At 39.6% G+C, this 8,160-nt stretch overlaps 1 long non-coding RNA gene across 1 annotated transcript; it reads right to left on the reverse strand.

The window, feature by feature from the left end:
• Positions 1 to 2,390: 2,390 nt before the first annotated feature.
• On the reverse strand, positions 2,391 to 7,905 carry LOC134063428 (uncharacterized). The gene is made up of 3 exons (XR_009936178.1): positions 7,692 to 7,905; positions 3,752 to 3,873; positions 2,391 to 2,448 (listed from the first exon to the last, which is right to left on the reverse strand). It is a non-coding gene; the product is annotated as an uncharacterized LOC134063428 (long non-coding RNA).
• Positions 7,906 to 8,160: the final 255 nt, after the last annotated feature.

Raw genomic sequence — 8,160 nt, forward strand, 5'->3', positions numbered from 1 at the left:
GTCAAAAACAATAAAATATCAATATTATATGTGCAACCTTTTACGTGTGGAGACAAGACACACTGAAGGCATGATGCTACCATAGGTTTGCAGAGAACTATGTACAATATGCACACTGAAGGAGATGATGTATGCTTTTATATATTTATTAAACCTTTTCTTGGAAGAACATTGTTCAAACACTCATTTCAAAACCAAAGTGTAACCTTAACCTTTTCAACTATGTCACCACTAAACTGCGTTGAACACAATAGCCCCGTTTATACTATGGGCTGAACCCGGTGCTGGAACTTAAGCCCAGCCCAGGTAGGAGTTTATACTAGACGGGGCTGGGCTGAAACGGGGCTTAACCTGGAACTATTGCCCTGACAACAAGCCCACCTCAACGGTCAGGGCCACGATCCAAGCCCCAGTGCTTACACGTCACGTCGAACTGGTTACTACGGCTACCGTTCTATTTACTAAATGCCCGTGCCTGCTGCCTGTAGAATGTTGTTCACGTTTCTATGGATCCAAGTTTGACAGTTGGCTACATGGCCCACCCACTGATCTGTAAAGAATACCTGGATAGACTATCTCATTGTTGCTGACCCATCAACATTGAAGCCAATGGAACTGTCCCGAGTGGTCCCATAATGGCGGCGTGGTGTTCCAATTCCATTGTTGCAGAACCCAATTCCATTGTTGCAGAACGGCAACATTCTTTTACTGTCTTTTACTGTCTATGCATTCCTATGGCAAGTGGTCCCATAATGGCCGCCGCCATGTAGGCTTCAGAATTTTGACGTAGATGCTCTATCCAGGTATTCTTTATAGATCAGTGGGCCCACCCCAGAGTCACCCAGTATAAACGCACCGAGAACTCTAGCCCTGGTGCTTGTGCCCTGGGCTTAAGTTCCTGGGCTTAAGTTCCTGGGCCAATGGCCCATAGTATAAACGGGGCTAATGGCACCTAAGCAAAGGAACCTAAGCAAAGGAATGTCGAGGAGATGAGTTCCACGTAAGCAGCGCTTTGCAAATCTACAGTAATGACAACAACCGCCATGACATCACAACCCCTACAAACACACACATACAGAAAACCATTTAAACATGCTCACACAGAGCGTAACCTTAATATCAACTATGTCACCATTTTATAGAAGATATCCTCACTCTCAAAAATTAAATAAAATTACATAAAATAAATAATTTACATGTAATACATTCATGCCTTTATCAGTTGATGTTGCTCCCTTGACAAACAATTGGCATGCATCCATAGAGAGACTGTGTGTGTGTGTGTGTGTTTGTGTGTGTGTGAGAGAGAGAGCAGGGTTTCCCGCAGCGCTTTCCTGCTAAGGCGGCCGCCTTAACAACACAGGGCTGCCGCCTTAACTAGCGTCTTCAATAAATAAATAAATAAATAAATAAGTAAATTATATATAGTTATACTGTATATATAGTTTTCATACAGTTTCATCTTTATTTCATGGTATATTCTAAAATATCCACCATTACAAATATTCTTGGTTTTAATAGAATATTATAATATTGACTGGCTTTAAAATATATCCTATGGTGCTATGCTGAGCAGTGCAAAGGTTTTGAAAGATACAAAAGGCCCTGTATTGGAGTTGTAGGCTAAACTTACACGTTTAATTGGTTGCTGATACAATTAAATCTGATACAATAAATGTGAAATCCAGGTATATTGCTGTCATTAGTGTCAAAATTCAACATTTTCAACATTAATGAAATGCTGACAGCCTACTGAATTTATACTTCAGCTGACCTCTTTGTCTTCAAGTAAATCAGAAAAGAAGTTATTTAGACAAGTGTGTGCTAGACTGCTCCTGTAGCCAACAATCCCCTCTCTACCCTTTGGGAATTGAACTGTTATATGATCCTTGGTGATGTAAATTATGAAAACCCCTTTCTTTGGTTGGTCTTGATGCGGCCTTGACTCCTTTAAGACTCGGTCTCGACTCAGACTTGCTTCCTAAAAGACTCGGTCGTTGTCACTCGGTCTCGGCTGCAGTTAAAACAACGGTCTCGGACCCCCCCCCCCCCCCCCCATTGTAGGGCAGTGGCGGCGATGCGGCGGGGACGCTACGGCGACGCCCCTTCCCCTGGACAGACACCACCTTAACTAACACATTTTCTGGGGGAAACCCTGGAGAGAGATAGGTTTAAGTCACACCAGAGATCAGGGTCATCAAGAAGATCTCCGTCATCATCCTCTTGTTCACTGGGGAAGCACACAGTGTGGGTGGGGTGAGAGTGTGTAGGGTGGGAGTGGTGAGGTTAGGTAGGGTGGGTGGGGTAAGGGTAGGTAGGGTGGGCAGGGTGGGTGGGGGTGAGGGTAGGTAGGGTGGGTGGGGTAAGGGTAGGTAGGGTGGGCAGGGTGGGTGGGGGTGAGGGTAATGAGGGTGGGAGTAGGTGCAATGGAGACAGCTGGCTGTGGTACTGTGAAATAATCAGAACATGCAATAAATATGTTATATCCATTACAAATTATCAATCATATTATAATCAATGTGTGTAATGCGTTACAGAGAAATGTGTTACGTAAGGGATAATGTATAGAACGCCGGTCATTATCGGAAAATAATTCCTGACAGGATGAACAGAACCCTGACGCGCAGCGGAGGGGTTTTGCTTCGTCCTTCAAAGTGAATGGGACCTCCCTCAACATTCTAGAGAGCCGTATAATAAAGTAACATAACAACTCTTTTGGGTAAAAAGTTGTATAACGTATAACGTAATACTTCTGTCTTGTCCTACTAAGCAAATTGATGGCCTGAGAGGAATCTCAAATCAAGTAAATGCTGTTATCTTTCAGCCCAAAACAATAGCTAAATTAAAATCATTTTTAACATTTTGAAGTAGATCTTGAGAAAGTCATGATACTGTACATGCTTTTATTACTTCTAGATTAGACTATTGCAATGCAATAGAATCCAGTATAAAGTGGCATTGACTGTTTTTAAATTACTACATGGGCAGGCTCCAGGTTATGTATCAAACATGCTTAGCTCTTACACTCCTCCATCACGACCACCGTCAGCATCTATGCACTGCGCTTCTGGAACAGTCTACCACAACACTTTAAATCAGCATTATCTATGACTGGTTTTAAATCTCTTCTAAAAACCCAGGCTTGCTTTTAACAGCCATCAAGTTCCTGTGTAACAAATGGATTTTTGATGCCACATGTCTATATGTTTATTCTCTGTTGTTTTGGTTGTTGTCTGGAGGTGTCAACTGTTGTTGATGTTTGAATTATCTTTTAACTAGTGCAGTGCCCGTACAAACAATGTTTTCCAAGAAACGTATTGCCAAATGACGTTGATGTAGGTAGATCATGTTAGATTGTGATGATGTAGAATCAAGCCTGTGCAGTTAGTAGAGCTTTTTACTGTCTTTGCAAAGTAAATGCTAATGGCAATATTAGACATATTACATACCCGTGCGTTTTTGCTGTTGTTTGGAAAGTGCTATGAACTCGGAAGTGATGTTTGAATGAATGTAATGCCCATAGTCGATAGCAAGTGACGTGCTACTGGCATCATCACTGCTATTGATACAATTTGCACTAGCTTTGCACAAATTTCGGAGGAGCCGGAGTATAAGGCTATAAAAGAATTCCTTATGTTTTTTGTGTTCACCTATATGCCTATAAGATGTATCGATTGTTTCATAGGCCTTTAGTGGTGAAGCAACATAACAGGTAATGCAAAAAGTTAATAATGTACTAAAGCATACTTACAATTCCATTTTATCTGCATTCAGCTGCTGATCAAGGTATAGCAGCTGTGCCTTGAATCCTCCCTTACTCTTCTTGGCCACAAGCAGCAGGGGATAAAAGCCGACTGCTTTTAATTTGTGCAACTGTAACAAAACAAGAACAAAATCATTAGATAATCAGATTTGGGAGGACAGAATACATGAATACAGAATACACTTAGTACACCCTAGCGCAATTGTTTTGTGCTTTCATGATGCTCTCAAGCACTGATGGTTCTGTCAGGACCGTCAAAAATACACAAGAGAAGAGAAGTATCTTCACTCTTCAGAACCAATTATATCACTCCAGTACATTTCTGTTAAGGCTAATCGTTACTTTCAATAAACTAGGCCTATATTGAAAGTATGTCCCCTGTCTGTCTGTGAGAGGCATGCAAGAGTTGGAAACCCTACAAATGCAATTTCAAATTGTACTCTAATACTTAAGTATTTTTAAAAGCAAGTACTTTCACTTAAGTACAATTTGGAACATGCAACTTCTTGTATCGGAGTAACGTTTGACCAGTAATATCTGTACTTTGACTTAAGTACTGAAATTGAGTACTTCGCCCATCTCTAATCACCATACTAAGCTCAATCTTTTAAGATTGAACATTATTCTGGGGGAGTCATTGTGTGTACAGTGTGCATAAATTACATGACACTGTATTATTGTGTAAGGGCAATTCCATATCAGTTGGAACAGGTCCGACACCATGGTCCTCAGTTTTTCCTGATTTTTGGTCCAAATGTTCCTCCGTGTCTCATTAGAAGAAAACCAAAATTTTAGCTGGGTATCTTGTTTAGTTTCTGAGATATGGCTCTTCAAATGTGGTTAGACGCGTCCTAAAAAAAGGCTGAAAATTCTGGATTTAATGAGCACCACTTTTTTTTAAACCCCTCTCCTCTCTTAAGGCTACCATATTATTTTCTAAAAATTTGAACACTGGGGCAGTACCCTGTGTTGTTGTCCAAAATCATAAAGGAATTACAGTCCTTCCCACCATTGGAGACTTATTCATCGAAACAAACCCATATTTGTTTTGAAAGCAATGAAAAAAAAAACCTGTTTTTGTTCTCTTATGGTCATGAATGGCTATTACTCACAGTTTTAAAACTCTACATATATATAGTCCATGAGTAAGAGAACATGTTGACAAAAAATTGAGAATGTTAGTTTTCGTATTTCGAGGATATGAGCCTTCAAAGTTGGCCAAAATGGCGTTTTTTCCTAAAAATGCCACTTTTATTGCCTTTTTCCAAGGACAAGATGAAATGCAAATCCAACACTTCTTTTTTTCTGCAATAGTGTGGCACTTTGTAGATCATGTGAATGTGGTAGATCCAACCTGTCCATTTTAATATCCCCACAGCACATGTCTGAAGTTAGAAAAAATGAAAAAATGTCTGCTGAAGGAGGTGTTGGTTTGATTTGTATGAACCTCTTAGAAGGACAATATGGGGTGTAAACCCATTTTGTCTTTTTGAGGGATCAGCATGCCATCCTGTTAACAGGATAAAAATCTTATATCCCATTTTTACTCTTTATTGATCCCTTAGAATATGTCCAAAAGTTGTCATAAATGAAAAAAGGCGACTAAATTGAGGGGCTTAAATGGCCAAGTGGATCAATTCACACAAGGCTAAAAATGAAATATAAGACAGAAGAGATACTGAGGGAGAACACTGTGAAATGTATAACCCCTGCTATGATGGCCTTTGAACTCACTGTGTCCTTAACTGAGGTTCATTCTTATTAAACAAATTTCTTCTGCATGAAGCATATTGTCTCCTGGTTGCTGTTGGAGTTACCGTTGGATGCCGCTTGCATTGTGATTTGTTCTAATGGTATCCCTGGACAATTAACCCGAGATCCACTTAGATAAACATAACCCTAGGACTAGTGAAAATCCTACACTTTTTGGTCATCCATATCCATCCATAAGTTAAACCCTAAGGGAGGATTTTTTTATGTCACACAAAGTGGGTACCAATCAACTCCAAATGGTCTGAAACATACTCCTACATAATATCTCAAACCATGATTTTGGCCTCAACACTGTTTTTTCCCATTCGTTTCAATGGGAAATAGTTTTTTGCGAACAACTCTTGAACGGAAGGTCGTAGACTCAATCTGATTTGCTCCATCAGACATAATTCGACCATGAGGATCAAACAAGAAGTAAATGTTTATTTCTATGACCTTCCGTTCTCTAGATATAGCCTTTTTAAAGTTTATTTCCTGTTTTAAACCAACTTCCGGTTATCACAGGATATTAGGGACACAGTGGGTTCAAAGGCCATCGTAACAGGGTTAAACATTTCACAGTGTTTTCCCTCAGTATCTCATCTGTCTTATATTACATTTGTAGCCTTGTGTGACTTGATCCACTTGGCCATTTAAGCCCCTCAATTTAGTTGCCTTTTTCATTTTTGACAACTTTTGGACATATTTTAAGGGATCACTAAAGGGTAAAAATGGGATACAAAATTTGTATCCTATTTACAGGATGGCATTCTGATCCCTCAAACAGAAAAAAATGGGTTTACACCCCATATTGTCCTCCTAAGAGGTTCATACAAATCAAACCAACACCTCCTTCAGCCAAGACTATTTTTCATTTTTTCTAACTTCAGACATGTGCTGTGGGGATATTAAAATGGACAGGTTGGATCTACCACATTCACATGATCTACAAAGTGCCACACTATTGCAGAAAAAAAGAAATGTTGGATTTGCATTTCATCTTGTCCTTGGAAAAAGGCAATAAAAGTGGCATTTTTAGGAAAAAACGCCATTTTGGCCAACTTTGAAGGCTCATAGCCTCGAAATACGAAAACTAACATTCTCAATTTTTTGTCAGCATGTTCTCTTACTCATGGACTATATATATGTAGAGTTGTAAAACTGTGAGTGCTAGCCATTCATGACCATAAGAGAACAAAAACAGGTTTTTTTTTTCATTGCTTTCAAAACAAATATGGGTTTGTTTCGATGAATAAGTCTCCAATGGTGGGAAGGACTGTAATTCCTTTATGATTTTGGACAACAACACAGGGTACTGCCCCAGTGTTCAAATTTTTAGAAAATAATATGGTAGCCTTAAGAGAGGAGAGGGGTTTAAAAAAAAGTGGTGCTCATTAAATCCAGAATTTTCAGCCTTTTTTTAGGACGCGTCTAACCACATTTGAAGAGCCATATCTCAGAAACTAAACAAGATACCCAGCTAAAATTTTGGTTTTCTTCTAATGAGACACGGAGGAACATTTGGACCAAAAATCAGGAAAAACTGAGGACCATGGTGTCGGACCTGTTCCAACTGATATGGAATTGCCCGTAAGGGAGAAGAAAACAGAGTCCAGACTATTAGTGTTCATACTTGGAAAAAGACCTTAATTAGGCTAACTGAAGGCAGTAATTTCTACAAGCCTCATAGAAACTTGTGGTAGCCTAATAAAGATAATAATTAATTTACTTATTAGGCTACTTCATTCATGCTAGCACAGTATAACATTGCAGAGTGCTAGCAATCAAGTAGCTCATGGTTCACCAATGCAAGGTTTCAGAATAAAGTAAACATTACTAGTTAATATAACTTCTGACACAACTTTTTCCCCCTAAAACAATCTTCTGCTGTTGACTTCTTTAGCACTTTTCTGATTTAGGCAAACCAAGTGTCTAATGTTTAGAGCAAAGGACTTTAATGATTTAGCCTAGCTGCCCATTCTAACCAAATCTAGTGCAGTATTAGCTTGCTAACTTGACTTAAACTAGCTCAGAAAATAATTTGCAACGTGGTTGTCAAGTTGTCAACAAGCCCTGATCAGTTGCAAAAACATAGCCTATGTGGATCGTATGATATTTCAACAAAAATACATATGTAATTCAAATATGTAAAACAAATTACTAGCAGAACACCTACCTCTCTCCTGGTACTATCATCAACTTGTGGTGGCAAATCATGACGACACGATGTTTCACATCGCTGGCTGAAATAATGCAAGAGGCTCGTTCTCGGCTGTGATATTTTGTAGAGAAAATCCTTGTGGAAAACAAACTATGACATAGTGTAATAATGGGTTGCAACCATAGACCTAAAAGAAACCAGGAGACCGGTTTGCAACTTGACAGCTCGCGATGAGAAAGTTCCGCGCATGCGCAGAACACATGTGACGTCGAACATGGATGTGGATGTGGATGTCCCCGCCCCGTCCCGCAGGCTGCATCCAGAGCCCTCTCCCCAAAACGGACTGTAGAATCTGCCTGCCTTCGTGGAAGTATCACATCACATCCCTTTGTGACTACTAGACTATCTGTTCAAAAATAAAGTAAACTGTCAAGTAAATAATTATGTTGAATTGTATTTCTTTGCCCATTTTCTCAATGCTACC

The sequence above is a fragment of the Sardina pilchardus genome, chromosome 18, assembly GCF_963854185.1.
Source record: "Sardina pilchardus chromosome 18, fSarPil1.1, whole genome shotgun sequence".
Classification (NCBI taxonomy): Eukaryota; Metazoa; Chordata; class Actinopteri; order Clupeiformes; family Clupeidae; genus Sardina; species Sardina pilchardus.